General features: G+C 40.0%; 1 protein-coding gene across 1 annotated transcript in view; it reads left to right on the top strand.

Annotated features, from left to right (window-relative positions):
* LOC310939052 (putative JmjC domain-containing histone demethylation protein 2C) overlaps positions 1 to 16,693 on the top strand; it is a gene marked incomplete at both ends in the record, with an annotated part of 75,040 nt that overhangs the window by 43,015 nt on the left and 15,332 nt on the right. The window lies entirely within an intron of this gene.

Genomic DNA, 16,693 nt, shown 5'->3' with positions numbered 1-16,693 from the left:
TTCTGCTGAGGGGGCTCTGTCTCTCTATGTAGCCACTAAATGATGCCACTTGTTTCCCCTGTTTCACTGCAGAAATATTTAGGAAACTTTGGAAACTTTATTTCCATCCCAGAGGGTCTGTAGTCGCTGCTCTCGGTTGCCACACAGTATGACAAACAAACACGAAACCCTCTGATAGTGGTTATTTACTTATAAAGAGATGGAACACGATTAGGCTTCTTGTGTTGCCTGATAAAGTGAGATAAAAAAGTACGAGTGTATGCGAATGTGCGAGAACATGTAAACAAGTTAGCAGAAAGGATGAAAACAACATGATTTACTACTGCATTTGTTTTGTTTCTGTGCGGAAAGCAGGAAGAAACAATCCTCCACCTCCGAGTAGGAACAATAAATCGTGTTTACAAAGAAAATCTCACTGAATTGTGTCAAACAGCACTGTTGCTGGTCTAATTTAGCCTCAAACACAGATATGTAGACACTCTCGCATTTGATTTTCCCATGTATAGATTCATTTGTTATTGATTCAGATTGTAAAATATCTGATTATAAGTATATATGTGTTGGAAACTTGGTTGTGTTTAACGTGGCAGACATAGATGGTGGTTTCTTTTTCGAACACAAAGGTTTTACTCTTGGTCAACTGTTGAAACTCCGTGTATGGTGAAGAAATTGAAACCACATTTAAAACATATTTGTCTGGTGTGGTGGTTTTGGATTGTTCCCGCCCTCTGCTGTGTGTTATTATCAGTGAACACATAATCTTTGTCATATACACATGTGCTTTGTTGTGGTTGCCGAGTGGTTACTGTGGCGTTTTTGTTGTTGTTTGCATGTGACACAGTTTCTCTGTCACACACGCACTCACACACGCACGCACCCACGCACGCACTCGCTTCAGACAGTGTTTTTGTCAGTGTGCTCTACTGGTATGTTTGTCACTTACATATAGGTTTTTATTATTATTCATCACTGGATTTAGTTTATTGATCTTTGACGAAGAGTGTTTGTGTGTGTGTGTTCCTGCTTTTCTGGCATAAACACTGACTTTGTCAGGGTCAGTCGTCCAAAAACCTGGTCCCGAATGTGGCGGAACCTCATTTTCTGAGGCCAGGATTTTGAATCATGGTTAGGTTAAGGTTAGGGTTATGCTCTAACTGGTTTACGGGGTTAGGGATAAAGCTTTGTTTAGGCTGTCCAAATGAAGTCCTTAGAAGGATAGCTGCATGAACCTGCGTGTGTGTGTGATTCACTGTTTGATTATGTAATTGCAGAGTGCACTGCGCCATCTGGCACATGCATGAGAGATAAGAGTTCAAAGACTTATACACACAAATTTTTAACTGGTTGTTTTTCTTCCCCTGTCAGACCCTCCTCCTGCTTTTTTTTTTTTACCCGCTTATTCATCATATCACAGCCCCTCTATTGCTATTGTCATGGCAACAACTTCAAAGTCTAATGCAGATTTACACACACATAGTGACACAGTGACGATGCTGTGATGCTGTTTCTTTTTTTAAAAACGGAACCGTTAGATTATGAATTTCATTTAAATTTATGATGAGATTACAGTAATTTGAAGTGACAAATTAGGCAGAACAGGTCGGCGAGTTGCTTTTGTAATAATGTAATAAAACAACACGCACTCTTTTCTGAAGGCACAAAACTTAAGAAAGCGTCATGCTGCTGTCTCGCTGCCGTCTCCTGTTCTGAAGTTTGTGACTGTAGGAGGTAAAACTTTGAATGCTGTCACAAATATAACTGATTAACCACCGATAAACAAGAGTAAATGTGACATACTGTGACAGCAGCCTCAGCAGTCAAACTGCAGTGAAAAGCTGTCAAGAATTCCCATGCTAGATATTGTACATTTTCCTCAGCACCAAATGCATAAAAACAACAATGAATCTGTAGCTGTCGGTGAATATTTTGGATTTTATATATATATTTGATCACATGTGATAACCAAAACAATGCACAATAGATCACAAGACTTAATTTCCCTCATAAGAAAGTAATTTAAAAGATGTTTAAAGACTGTATCAGACACAAAAAAGTGATATTAATTAAGCCATTCCTAATGAAAACATGATTTTCTACTAGTGTCTTAGTGATTTGCATTAGCATTCCAAGGAGGAGTTATCTGAAATACAACAGAAAATCTGTTGGCAAACTCCAGACTGCAGGAATTAGCAAGTGCTACCGCTACACTCTCATCACTTGAGGAAGAAAGATGCAACATCTGACACTCTTTATTCTCAGTCTTAGCTGACGTCCTTCTTTGATGCATTTTGGAATTTCAAGTTCTTGGAGAGATTTGGATCTGCTCCAGATGCATATATTAGTCCACAGAGACACAGACAGACAGCTTGACTCATTATAACATCATTACATAACTAAACCCTTGTGATTTCCACACCCACAGTCCCCTATGTCTGTTTTATTTTGCCTCTTTCTCTTCTTTTTCATTCTATTTTTCGGGTCCTCAACCCCAAACTTGTACTTGTTGTAATCTTCCAGAACTCTTAATCTTTATAAATCTTTGTCTATCTAATGATTCTGCATACATGCTTTGGACAAAGCTGATAACTGAGCCCAGTGTGTAACTTACTCACCATAGTGAGGTGGGAAAACCCACAGAGAGCCACTTGACATGATAACAAATACGCTCTGTTTAAGGAGGAAAAGCCGCTCTCTGATATCGTAGGATTGATCATGGCCTTCAGTAATGTTACTGATAGCAGCAGCAGCAGCAGCAACTGCAGTAGTAGTTCAGAGTATTAATAGAACACATACTGCTGCTTGTAGTAACAGCTGTGGCAGTAGTAGCTGTTGATGGAGCAGCAGGAGGCGGATGCAGTAACCTGATAACCAGCCATCGTTGGAAAATTGGAAAATATCCACATAAAGAAGAGTAAAAGTGTTAAAATAAGTGACTGCCAGTCACTTCTGCAGTGTGGAAAACACAGAATATGAGGACGGATTTAGAAGCTGAATATGTTTTTTTTAGTGATCAATACCTCTCACCCCGTTGCTTGCTTGTATTTTGAGGGGTTAGCATAGGGTTGCATGTGTTTTAAGGCTGAGGAACAAAAACACAAACCAAACTTAAACTCACACACAGACACCACAGCTTTCAACAGAAGTATTTAAAGCCTATTTTTAAATTCATGAGTAAAAGCTATGTTTAAACTCCATGTTCTGTGACGTTTGACCACATCCTGTAACAAACGGTTATGTTATTCTTCCTGTTATTATATGTTGTTATATATTTTATTTGCCAACGTGAGAAGGACAACTGATCTCATGATTTAAATCTTATCAGACTTTTTCACGAGTGTCTAGTTTGGTCACTAGAGAATTGGTGAAGTGGAATGGAAATAATAATATTTATGATGATATTTCACATAATTTCACAATAAAAGTGTCTATTTTGATATGGAACGATAAAAGTTCACAATATAAATGTATTTATGATTCAAATTGAATATAGGCAATAAAAAATAATTGATTTGGGGGTCGCATGTGGACCCTGGGGATCACTGCTTTAAAGTAACTCAATGTAGGATTTGCTCTTGGGTTCCCCCTACAGTTTACAATGGTATTGTTTATTACAGCTGTTTTTCCAACATAGAAAACAACCATGTCTTCAGACTTGTGCAGTAGCCCATGTTATATGATGACGATGTTTTATTGTTTAACAACTAACCCTGAAAAAAAACAACAACAGAATCACAGTACTTCAGTTTGCAGCTTGTGTTTCCGATCTGGCTAATATAACCTTTTGCTCATTGCATGCACATTGTTTGAATCAGTGAACAGAGTGGATGAGAGGACAAACAGATGACAAGCAAACATGTTACACTTACTAGTCCAACAATAACAGGACCGGGTCACCCTCGGTCAGAGCGTTTATCTGGGGAAATGACAGAAAGAGACACACACAGACAAACCCTGGTTTAAATTGTGGTTAGGTATGAACTATGGGTAATGCTTGGTTTAGGCCGTCTACATGTCCTAAGAAGAATAACAGCACAAACTCGTGTCCTGTATGTGTGTCATGTGTGTGTTTGTCAGAGAGAGGATCCTTGTGTTGTGTCAGTAACTGCTGCTTTAATGGCAGCAGTCAATTGAGCCAGGGCTTGCCTCAGGCTGTGTGTTTGGGTTGGGACTGTTGTGTTGTAAAGTTCCCACTGACCCCACCCTGTTCACATGGGCTCCATAACTCACTAAGACGCTTTCCCTCCCCCCCCCACACACACACACACACTTAAAGAGCAGGAGAGAAACCACATTTGGCTTTAATTTACTTGTGTTTCTCCTTCTCTGTTTTTCTGCGCTTGTTGCTTTTCCACTGGTTTCCCAGAGATACAGCACAACCACACTGACTGCATTCATTCTCCGAGTCTTCAAACAAGAACCATGTATTAATGCGCACTCATTTACTGTGATTGTATACAGGTGTGTAAATAGTTTGAATTCACATAATACTGTACACATATGCAGTATATATATAGTGTAGTACACTAAACAGTACTCCACATCTGTCACGGCACAGTATTATAGTGTATTAATCAGTTGTTTGGTCTAATAAATGTCCAAAAAGTTTATCTGTGTGACAAAAGACTCAAACAAAGACCTTTTTTGGGTCTTTTTTATATATAAGGCAGCACAGAAACCAGAATATACTTATATTTATTAGCTGAAAGTAGTTATATGAAAATCTCAACCTTAAATCAATTGACCAATAAGCAAAGTAGTTATCATTGTCCTTTTTACTTTTTTTTGCATAGATGACTAAAACACTAACTAAACACCACTGGAAGCACGTGTGTGTGTTTGGATCGCGAATGTCAACTCAGCACTTCACACATCCATGTGTGTAAAAGTATGAATGCACACATGCTTTAAAACACTTGGAATTCTCTCTCACACACGCAGATCCAAAGCAAAGTCTGACACTCAGTGTTTTGCTTTTCATTATATTTTTTTTTGTTCAGAAGAGAGGAAGTACTCACCGCTTCCCATTCACTGCAGTTCTTCATTTATGTGTGTGTGAGTGTGTGTTTGTGGATAGGAAATGAGTCTTCAGTGAGTTTCCTGTCTGCCAAAGGACTGATAAGGTGTTAACCGTGTCAGACTTTGCTGTTGCATCTTTTTTTCCTGCTTTACTCTTACATTTTCCTCTCCGACGTGGCCTCACGTGGCAGACATGTAAATAATGTGACTAAAAATGACCTCCACTGTGTTTCTGTGTGAGCTTCTGTCTCTTTGCCCAAATCTTTTCATGCGTCATCAGACTGTGATGCAGTTTATTTTCTCTCTCTATGAAACTATAGTCTGTGTTGTCAGACATTAGAGTGGCATTTCAACCATTCGTTTTAAACATCAGGTGCACTTACACAATTGTGGCTTATGATTATAATGATTTATTAACCTGGTGCTTAAAAAGAGAAACCTTTTTCTGCAGGGGGAAATGTGTTGCACATGCTTTGTGGGAAATGTGCCAGCATGGAGTGCTTAGGTGGGTTTGGGTCCCCGAGTTAACTCATGCATGCTGTAGTAATTAGAATCCCAACTGCATTATCCGACTCTGAGAGTTTCAGTCAGACTAGCATGTTTGCGTGTGTTTTTAAAGTCTGGTTGTAGTTATGCTAACGCAGTAATTCACATCTTGAAAGTCAACCTTTAAAATAACAGTGAAATACTGCATCGCTGACTTCAGACCGGGGTTTTGTTACAGTCTGTTTCCACCGCCTCTAAATATAAATGTGCTAACAATGCTCCTGACCCCAATTTATTTGGATATCAACCTGCCCACGTGCAATTGGATGCTGTTTTATTGGATTTGCTATTTTAAAGATGCAGTGAGTAACTTCTAAATATAAACTAATGTCACTTAGATTCAAAGCATTAGCAATTTAGTAATGTACAGCAGCAAAGACAGTTAAGATAATAAATATGCATTTTCACTAGTGCTGGGCATGTTAACGGTGTTAGCGGCGTTGACGTTTACGTGACTCCCAATTGTTAAAATGAGTCTCTGAAGTAATGCAGTTTTTTGTGTTGCGGCACCAGAGTCCAGGCACCACTTTAGCTCCTTTAGCTCTGTTGGCGTGCTTACAGCCGAACTGGAGCGGTCTGTTTATTAAACGAAAAGACCTGTGTACTGCATATGTGTGCCTCTGTATTTAAAGTTTAGCGTTACTTTAGAGACTCATTTTAACAATCGGGAGCCACCATAGAAGCACACCAACACTGCTAACATTGACGTTAACATGCCCAGCACTCATTTTCAGGTCTAAATGTACAATAGAGAAAAGTCTTTTCACAAAGCTCTTCAGGCTCACCTGAGGCGTGGGGTAAGTCTGCGTTGGTAGCAACGGCAGCATTGTTTTGGCGACAGCAGTTACACGCTGGAGCTTTATCAGCGCGGTGTCTGATTTGGACCGCGACAATAGCGTCTGTCTGAATCAAGGACAGACATCCGGTTGTGCCTTTTGTGCCAGGTGTAAGATAGCGGCGCCCTGATATTCTAAACCTGGCATTGTTTACATCTGCGTTCACTCGCTTCTCTCACTGTAGATCAGTGGAACAGACGGGAAAACCTTGAGCAGGAATGTGCATTGCCTCACCCCCTGTGTGCATGCTCATGCATGTGCATCGTGAAAAAAAAAAAAAACAAGTGACCCACTGCTTTTGAAAAACGTTGCTGCGGTTTGAGTGACAGGCGATTATCTGATGAATGGATAATTGACATTTAATACTCTTGACACATGGACTCGGCCAACAGTGCGGGTGTTGATGTGTCTTCTGTCATGACAAGATAACCGCGTACATGCGAGGTGTGGTTCACAGACGGTACACACTGTACTCAGTGAAGTGAAATACCTGAATTAATAATGCTTAACAGTTACTCTGGATTACTACAGTCTGTGTTGAAACACACCTGGTTATATTTTTTGTCAATCAGTCTCTGACTTCCTCTCTCACACACACAGCTTCTCACCTATTCTCTCACACACATTCTTTCTCATACTGACACACACACATAGAAAGTTTTCAGCATCTTCTCTATCAGCTTGCTGACCGCAAATCTTGTCTGCAGAGCGTCTTGGATAATTAATCCCCTCGTAGCAGCCACTTTTATGGAATGTTTCCCTCTGTAATGATGCTGAGTTCGGTCCTTTTTATATCACGGCGACCATGTTCCCACGAACTAGACTCACTCGCTCGTCTTCTCCGTCAAATGAGACGTGATTGCTTTGCGACTGGAAACGCTCCACACCTTCATATTCTCAAAAGCTGCAAGTATTCTTGTCATTGATGACGGCTAATAATAATAATAATACTGTCTATTGCCACTTATTAGTGACAATATTTATTATTAGCTGTCGTTTTTAATGTAGTCTTTGGTTGCAATTACTTCTTCATTAATGCTAATGAAGCTAATGGTAGCTATCGTCTCTGGAACAGTATGGGTGAATATCTAATTTATGATTTTCTTTACATGTATTGCTATTTGAGTTGCTATCTAATATATATATATGTAGGTATATATATATGTGTGTGTGTGTGTGTGTGTGTGTGTGTATATATATATATGTGTGTACTGTATATATATATATATATATATATGTGTATATATATGTACTGTATATATATATATAATGTTTTAAGCTTCAGAATAACAAGCATTATCATGGGATACCATCACACTGTTAACCAGTGTACTTTATTGCAAGGGCTTGAAGACATAAAAAAACATTTACGTGTTACATTGTTGTATTTTTGTTGTTGTTTTTTTGTGTTTTATAGCGCAAAGAACAATCAACATGAGAGTAATTACATTGCAGCTGTTTAAAGTTGTGCCTTATTTTTTACAACGATCGGTAGCGAGCTCTCTTCTCTTCTCTCTTTTTTTCCCACACTGATGTGACTCCACCAGTAAAGCAGAAGTCTTTCAGTGTTACACAACAACACAGGACTTTTTTCTTTTTCTTTCTTTTTCTTTTTTTGGGGGTTAATATAACAAAAAGTTCAATAGTCTTGCCTCCCTGTCCTCATCCTATTTCTCCCAATTCATCTAAAATGGCAGTTCTTCATTGGAACTCTGGCTGCCTGTACCTGGTATTGACTCTCGAGACAGATTTTAATTAATCTACACAGCTTTGCTCTGACCTCCCCCTGTTCTGATGAGGGGATCTGATCTCATCTGACACTGGAGACAAGTCCAGCAAGGACGGAGAGACTCAGAGAGATGCTTATAAAGAGTCAAAGCCCTCCTGTTCACGACATCTGTCTATTGTTCCCTCATCCTGTGTGTGTGTGTGTGTGTGTGTGTGAGGTTTCATCTCTGATCCAGATATTACATCATCTCTGTCTCCCAGGGAGTGTTGAGTGCTGTGAGAACTCATTAGACTCTTGAGTGCAGACTCTCATCAAAGACACGAAGCGAATTCCACTGACCAGACGACACCCAAGGGCAGAGAGAGAGAGAGAGTGAGAGAGAGAGGGAGGGAAAGTGAACAAAGGGATTAGATGTAGAAAGAAAGTGACTTAGGAAATGGGAGAAAACACACAGTAAATTGGTTAATTAACAAAAAAAACACATACTCAGCTCTCTCATATTGACATTTTGCAGTCAGCTGCTGTGCTGTAACAAAAATACAAGGTTAAGCTTATAGTAGTTTTCTCTCGTTTTTACATACAACACTTATTCTCTTAACTACTGATCAATAAGTAATTGAAACATTCCTAGTTCCTAGTTTTGAGCAAAATGGGTAAAGCCCCTCGCTGTTGGACACAAATATTGATTTTGAAGACCCATTAAGGACAAGGGATGGCCATTGTTTGAATTTTGACGATGCTGCTAATCTCATCCATACTCCTTATCACGCTGTTACACAGTCACACAGGTATTTTTATTGTTTTATTGTGAGCAAACATGATTGAAAAATACAATTATAAAAACTGTCTGTATCAGTTATCATCCTCCATCTTCTTTTCTCTTCCTTTCTGTACCTGCTGATGTGGATGAAGTCATCTTTCTCACTTTAATAGACTAATATTTGTGACTAAATACTTATAAGTCTTGCTTGCAGTGGATAACATACACACACATACCGGAAGTGGATGAGATTCTGCAGGCAGACAGTTTATAACATCACATTACTGCTTGTGTAATTAGATCTTGGATAAATTACTCCTGCTAGCATTTTACTTGTGAGGTTATACTTGCTCAGTTGGAGCAAGTGCACTGTATATGTCATAATCTGGGCTGTATGGAGAATTCAGTGTCAGGTTTCACGCTCATCTCTAGAAAACATGTATCTTTGCCTTTATTGTTGTCTAAACCTTAATCGGTCGTTTAGTGACAGGCAGGGATGATTCAGGTGGAAGTCATGAAATAATAATAAACAAAAAAGTATTGTACCACGTGTACCACAAACTACAGCAACAAAACCCCACCCTTTGTTTTAAGTATTTACATCCAAATAACTACATCACACCACTGTTCCCTTATACCACATATAGTACAGTGTAAACGGTCTGTGCTCTACTGTAAATGGAGCCAGGCGGCTGAAGTGACAGGCCACATGATAACGCGTTTGTCTGCCACCTCTGTAGCAAAGGCAAATGGTGCAGAGCCAACATTTAAACTAATGGAACAGTCTCCTCGAGCTGACACACATACACATACACAAACACACACACACTTTTTCATGCTGAGTTCTGGCTGAGTGCCCGTGTGCTGCTACACACTAGTGTAATCTGGCAGAGCTCTCCTGTCTCCTAATTCCAGACAGACGGAGATAGATAGATGCATAGATAGATATAGAGAAAGGAGCTGTATTTCACAGATCTTGTTTTGTGTTTTGAACTGAAGTTTAACGTTTGTGAGCATGAATCGGGTGCAGTTTCTTCAGCAAATTCCTGAGCAAGTTTCATCGGTAATTGCAACCAGCAGCAGCACCGAGTGTTTCGTGCAAGTATCCTTGAAGAGACGCTATAAATAAATCTTTCCCAAAACGAATCCCGCAGCTGTGATGTTTCGCGATCCATAAGCAGGTCAAATGTGTCCCTGTTTATTGGTTTTTGCTTAGTTTCCCACAGAGAATCCTCAAATTGTGATTATTCATATTCGTACCCTTGAGCAATGACGGATACACTTGTGCACACCGAAGTCTGTGTCGCATTCAACCCGAATCGAGACCATTGTGCTCAAACTGACCTTAGTGAGATGCACAAAAACCATAAATATTATGAGGTAGTAAAGTAATGCTATAGGGTGTTTGCCTCAGTATGCAGATGTAACACCTGTGTTACAGATGGAGCCATTCCATTAGTAATGTTAGCAACACTATTAGCATCACTATTTTTGTCTTAAGTCCTGGTTATTATTATCTGTGTGTCGCTCAACACCAAACACTTACTGTCACTGCCCTCAGTCATGTTTTTGTTGTTGTAAAACAAACCCACATTGCTGTTTATGGCATCGTTTTGTTTATTTGTGGTTGGCGATGGACGCTATTTACCGTGAGCAAACGTGGTTTAGCGATCATTCAAATTTGAAATGGTAATACTGGTTGCTGGTGCATATTTCTTAGTTTTGCTTGGTGTGATCTTTTAAATACACCAAAAGTGGCACTGACTCTATTTACTTATAGTTTTTTCCCTGTACATATTGAGCAACTTTAACTCAACATTTTTTCTCAGTATTATAAAACCAGACATATTTATTGTGGTCTGTTTGAGAATCCTACTCTACTTTTTGTTTCACAAAATGAATGAAACATGACTGGGACAGCGTTGAAACGTGTTGTGTTACGAGAGAATACAAAGCAATTTCACATCTGACAATGGTGATTTCCTGGAAGAGGTCTGTAACCAATATTGCTTGTGTTAAAATAAAGATTCTTGAGGGTGACATTGTGTACTTTTGAGATATTTGGCTCAGTAGAAAAGCGTCACTGTCTAAGACCAGCCTTTTTAGAGAGTTGCAGGATCTGTCTTCTTCTCTACAGTCAGTAGTGTCAGCTCAGATTTTTCTCTCACACACATTCTCATGAGGCCTGCTGGGACAAAGTTCAGTAGAGGATAGACTGGGCTGAGAACTAAGATTTAGGATTGATCAGTCATAATAAAACAAGTTGGACGAAACAAGACGCACGTTTTCCAACATTTTCCTGACACCAAGCGACAAAATTGATTTGCGGGAATTAATTGACAGATTCATTAACGGTGAAAATAATCGTCAGTCGCAGCCCTACGCATAAATAAAAAGATTTAGATGAGTACACATTAGCCTGAAAACACTTCTCCAAGTCTCCTATGTGATGGATTTTATGCCGTTTGATGTTTATTTAAATCATCACGACTGCAGCGGTTTGAAAGTGTAAAAGCTCCTCCACCCTGTCAGTTTAACCAGGACACAGGAAACGCTGCATATTCACTCATCTGTAGCTGTCAAGCACAGCGGCTGTAATTGACCCAACATTTATTGGTTTGCTGTGGCAGCAAAATCCCCGAACTGTCTGCACCTCTTGTGTCTTCTCCAGACACAACTGACACTCGGCTGAGGACGTGCATCAGACATCACGCAGCTCCATTTCGGAGCCCTGGTGATTTTATGTGACACATGCGGCAGAGACGTCGATTAATATCGGCTGTGTGGCGCGACATTAAAGCGGTTTTCAGCCATCTGCTTCCATGTCATGTCACAACTGTCACTTTGTATAAGGGTTAAGTGCTGTAACTGGATGAAGGATTTTTTTTTTGTCACTGGACAACTGGATGTGAAGTTATCAGAGAGCACAGACCTTCATACCCACTGTTGTGCTGTTTATGCAAAATGAAATGACTGCAAAGGTTGTCGAATTCGTGCATTTTAGAACGATTGTGAGAAAGACCGAGAGATATGTAGAATCGAAGCTGAAAGAGTGGGAGTGTGATACAGTGGTTTGAATTGTCTCTTCTTCCCTGCATACCGACTGCTCAAGTCCTGCTATGTTACCTAGCAACCGTGGTCCACTTTGTAAAATGAAATCCAGCAAATACACACGCACACACACACCCCCACACACACACACACACACTCACACATCCACTCACAAATACATATCAGCAGGCATCTTGTTATCTGGTAACTGTACTGTGTGTCTGCTTATGATGACAGCAGAACAAAGGAGGAAGAGAAAGGAGAAGGAGAGTGTCTCATCACCATGTAAGCGCCGCTCTACTCAAAGCAGTGTCTCTAAACTGTGTCCACCATCATAGTGCTCGTGGGCTTGTTAGCGCCAGCCAGAGAGAGTCGGACAGTTCACTGTGTGCAATGGAGTTTTGGTGGAAATGAGGTCAATACAAAACACCAACCCTCCTCCCTCATCCAACTCTCCCCGTTTCTCTCCCTCTAAACAGATGGAGCCTGGCTAGTGTAATCTTTTACCTCCTGTGGATCAGTGTGTGCATATATAATTAAAGCTTACCTTTTTTTTAAGCAGTGAGATCTGCAGTAAAACAAAACAACAAAAAACCTCATTTGTCTTTTTGTGCACAGGAGGAGGTCTGTAACTGACAAGACAGCAGGGACACAGGAAGTATTTCATTATCACTTTTATTTCAGCCAGACATCTGTGGATAGGAAGCACAGTCAATCGGGAAACTTGGTTTATAATGTGGATTTCCCCCTCAGATAATAATAATACAACGCACATGATAAATGTCCTGCAAGACAAATGTGTAACTTCTTTGAAATGTGAGTTTGCTAGAGCCAAAAAGGCTTCCAACACTCTTTAATATCATAATATATATTTAAATTCAAGGGTTTCATCTTGGTCAACCTTGAATGACCTCCTCTGCTTCACCATCTCTGTTTTAATAAGAAAGGAAATATTTGGTTCTCCTAGTATTTCCATTTTATTGTGTGTATTTATCAATAATGGAGCTGCTGAAACTCTCCCTGCAAAGCACAAATGCACCAGGGAACCAAACAAGACAACTATTTCCATGGTTCCACTCTTGTTTCCTCACATCATCAAACTAGATCTTTTGTCATTGAGTTGCCACTGAGAGATCCTTAGCAGCAGGATTTAACTCACTGATCAATTTAATGTGCCGGTGCTGTTGCTGTTTTGCAGCGCTGTAACCTGGGAGGGTGTTGTTGTTTTTAACAGATAGCTACAGTGAAAAATAAGGAAAACACTGTAGCATTGCGCTGAACCGTCCATTTTTGAAGAGATGAGCTTGTCCGTTGGGCACTGAACTTTTTTTGGGCGGGGGGGATGAGGATTACAGCAAGGAGGGAGACCTTTGACTCAGGCAAGCTAGTTATTAGCCGGATTAACAGGCTAAAGCCTGAAGTTACTCCATCTGTCTTTGTGTTGCTTTACTCACTGCTGCGGGGAAACGACACTGTAATGCACCAACCAGGCAGGGAGGAGATAGGAACATCATCTAGAGAAAAAAGCCACAGAGGACATTAACTGTGTGCGCCTAACGGGAGAAAACCACTTGCCAACCTCCTTCACAGAAATCTTGCTTTAGTTTCCAGATATTTGCAGCATTGGAGTTCCCAAATGGGAGCTTGGATATATATATATATATATATATATATATATATATATATATAAAAAAAGAAGAACCACAGCATTATAAACACATGCTATTCCCAAACATACATATAACTCCTCTTCAGGTTAGCATTTGGATGGATGGACTAGTTAATAAGCTAGCTAGCATAGATAGATAGATACTACTTAATAAGCTAGCTAGCTTAGATAGATACTAGTTAGTAAGCTTGATAGATAGATAGTAAGCTAGCTAACATGGATAGATAGATAGATAGATAGATAGATAGATAGATAGATAGATAGATAGATAGATAGATAGATAGATAGATAGATAGATAGATAGATAGATAGATAGATAGATAGATACTAGTTAGTAAACTAGCTAGCATAGATATATACTAGTTAGTAAGCTAGCTAGCATAGATATATACTAGTTAGTAAGCTAGCTAGCATAGATGGATAGATACTAGTTAGTAAGCTAGCTAGCATAGATGGATAGATACTAGTTAATAAGCTAGATAGATAGATAGATAGATAGATAGATGTTAGTAAGATAAATAGATAGATTCTTACAGATGCACAGTTAAACAAATGCACCACATGACAATATGAGGACAGCAGCAGTCACATGCAAGTGCTTATAAGAAGTGGTATATAATGGACTACAAAATATCACTGCTCAATGCTGTGTATGTGCACTGTTAAAGAGTCTAAATCAGCTGGTCTGTAGTCAGCTGATCGGGTCAAAGGTGACTGTTTGGGCCGTGTGTGTGTGTATCCATGTCAGGGTTCAGCAGCAGGGCAGCCAGCTGTAAAACTATGCTATTCAGCCATGCGATCCAAAAAAAAAAAAAACTGTCTCACACTTTCCAATCTGTTCATTTTTAAATGCCAACGGCAAAGCTGCAGCTGCAAAATAACAATAATCTACCTCAGTAATGTTGTGAAAGACAAACATGTGTAACCATGTGACAGAACACACCAGTGTCTTTACCGTTTGTGTTTTACTTAAAGTAAACAAGACCCTGTGCCTGTGTATCAGTTATATAGTGATTATTTAACATGGACATAATTGTCACTCTTATCTAAAATCCTGGGTTTGTGACCTCATGTGGGTGAAGCACCACTGACACCACCTGTGTTTGAAAGGTCTCTGTAAGTATTTCTTTATAGAATGAGGACACGCTGTGATTGCTTGTGTCCTTTTTTGCCGGTGACACTAGGTCAGTGCATTTAATCATGGTTTTTGCCATCATTCAGAGAAAGTGTGCTAAGGCTAAACATACTCTGACCTTAGAAGGACACTTACAGGTAATGGAACATGGTTTCACTCGTCACACATCATGTGCATTTCTCTAACAATGCTCAAAACATTCTGTAAACCTGTAGTATTTCCACACCTTGTGTCCCTTTTATGTTCTGCAGATACAGGGAAACCATTTTGGAGGCCAACTGTTGTTCCTGCCCAGAACTATTAATAGCACGTAATGGATTAACACCATATGACAGGTCTTATTTTAAGCATCGGGTTCCTCGTGCTGTAAACATAGCACTCCAAAAAAGCAGCAGCTGTGGTTCTCTCTTACACGGTGAGAGCTGGAGTTGGTTTGTACCATTTTGGCTGATCTCTAATGGTGTCTGCTGCTGGATAGGATCATGGATTTATTAGAACCTTTTACCTGACCTTGTATCATTTTATTGCAATATTTTTTACATAAACTTACAGTATGAAAATAAATGAAATAAGGCATATTAAAGGTCCAGGTCCTATGCCGATTAAAAACTCAACACATACATTCATATTTTTACATTCTCATCCCCTCAGTTATCATAATATATGTCAATAATGCACTTACTCCTCCCTTTATTAACCACATCAGCAAACTACGGTGGCCTTTGAGTACTATAAAGCAAGGTCTTTGCCTAAGATACATATAAATTGTTGTTTTAATGCTATGAACGGCAAACATTTTTTGTTTTAAAGTGACTAAAGCCCAATTTATACTCCTGCGTAAAGTGCTCTACGTCGGTTACGGAGACCCCTCTATGACGCCGGAGAGCCCCTCTGGCTGCACAAAGGGTTAGGGTTAGCCCGATAACGCTGCTCTGTGCCGGCCACAATGCGCACCGAGCATCCACAGAGGCGGAGCTGATCACCACCGACAACGTCGCTACTGCCAAACTCTAAATAAGTCATATCTTAATACACAAACCACATGTTAAGACTCTAAATGGCTAATTGCTCGCCTCAAATGATCTTAAAACTGCGTTCCGGGAAACTGAAAAATATTTATTTCAGGTGAGAAACGACCACTGTTTCAATGTTATTCAGCTGCAACAACAACAACAACAGTTTTTCTCTCGCGGACGCCATTGCTCACTGTAGCAAGAAGCACAACAACACTGCATAGAGACCCCTACTGATCGGGCGGGAAATTGCAGTGTGTACCACGACGGAGAACTATGAAGGCTCTATGGGTCTCTTTGGTTACGCAGTTGGATATCGCATTACGCAGTTGTAGAAGTATAATGTGGCCTTATTACACTTGTAGTTTGTCAACAACCTCTGTTAAATGTTACACATATATTTGATATACAAGAAACAAGGTCTGATAGAGCATTTCTATCCCGTGAATATACTCCAGTAGTACTTTTACTGCTGTGTCCATGTCTCTGTTTCCTGTGGGGAAATAATTTTAGAATAAAGTTAAGTTGAACAGAGCGAGAGGAAGCATCGGGTAGGGAGACAGATTGATACAGAGAGCAAAGCTGTGAGAGAAAGTGAAAGAGAGAGAGACCAAGTCAGACAGTGCGGTCAGTACTGAAGAAGAAAAAAACAAGTATGCGTCACACAGATAGAGAGAGAGAGAGAGAGAGAGAGAGAGGGGGGGGGGGGGGGGAGGAAGTGTGTGTGTCGACTGGCCCTCCCTCTCTCTCTCTTTTTTGCTCTCTCTCTGTCCCTTGGAGCGTCAGCAGCAGTTAAAATGTCGGCTGTGTAGCTCTTCCTCTGCTCGGCTTTCTCTCCCTCTTGGCCATCTGTCTTTTCTTACCACAAGAGGAAACCACACTCTCGCTCTTTCTCTCCCTCTCTCTCTCTCCTTTTTCTCTGCCTTTTGTACCCTCGT

Source organism: Microchirus variegatus, assembly GCF_963457635.1.
Source record: "Microchirus variegatus genome assembly, chromosome: 17".
NCBI lineage: Eukaryota > Metazoa > Chordata > Actinopteri > Pleuronectiformes > Soleidae > Microchirus > Microchirus variegatus.
This window is presented reverse-complemented; position numbering and strand designations above follow the sequence as displayed.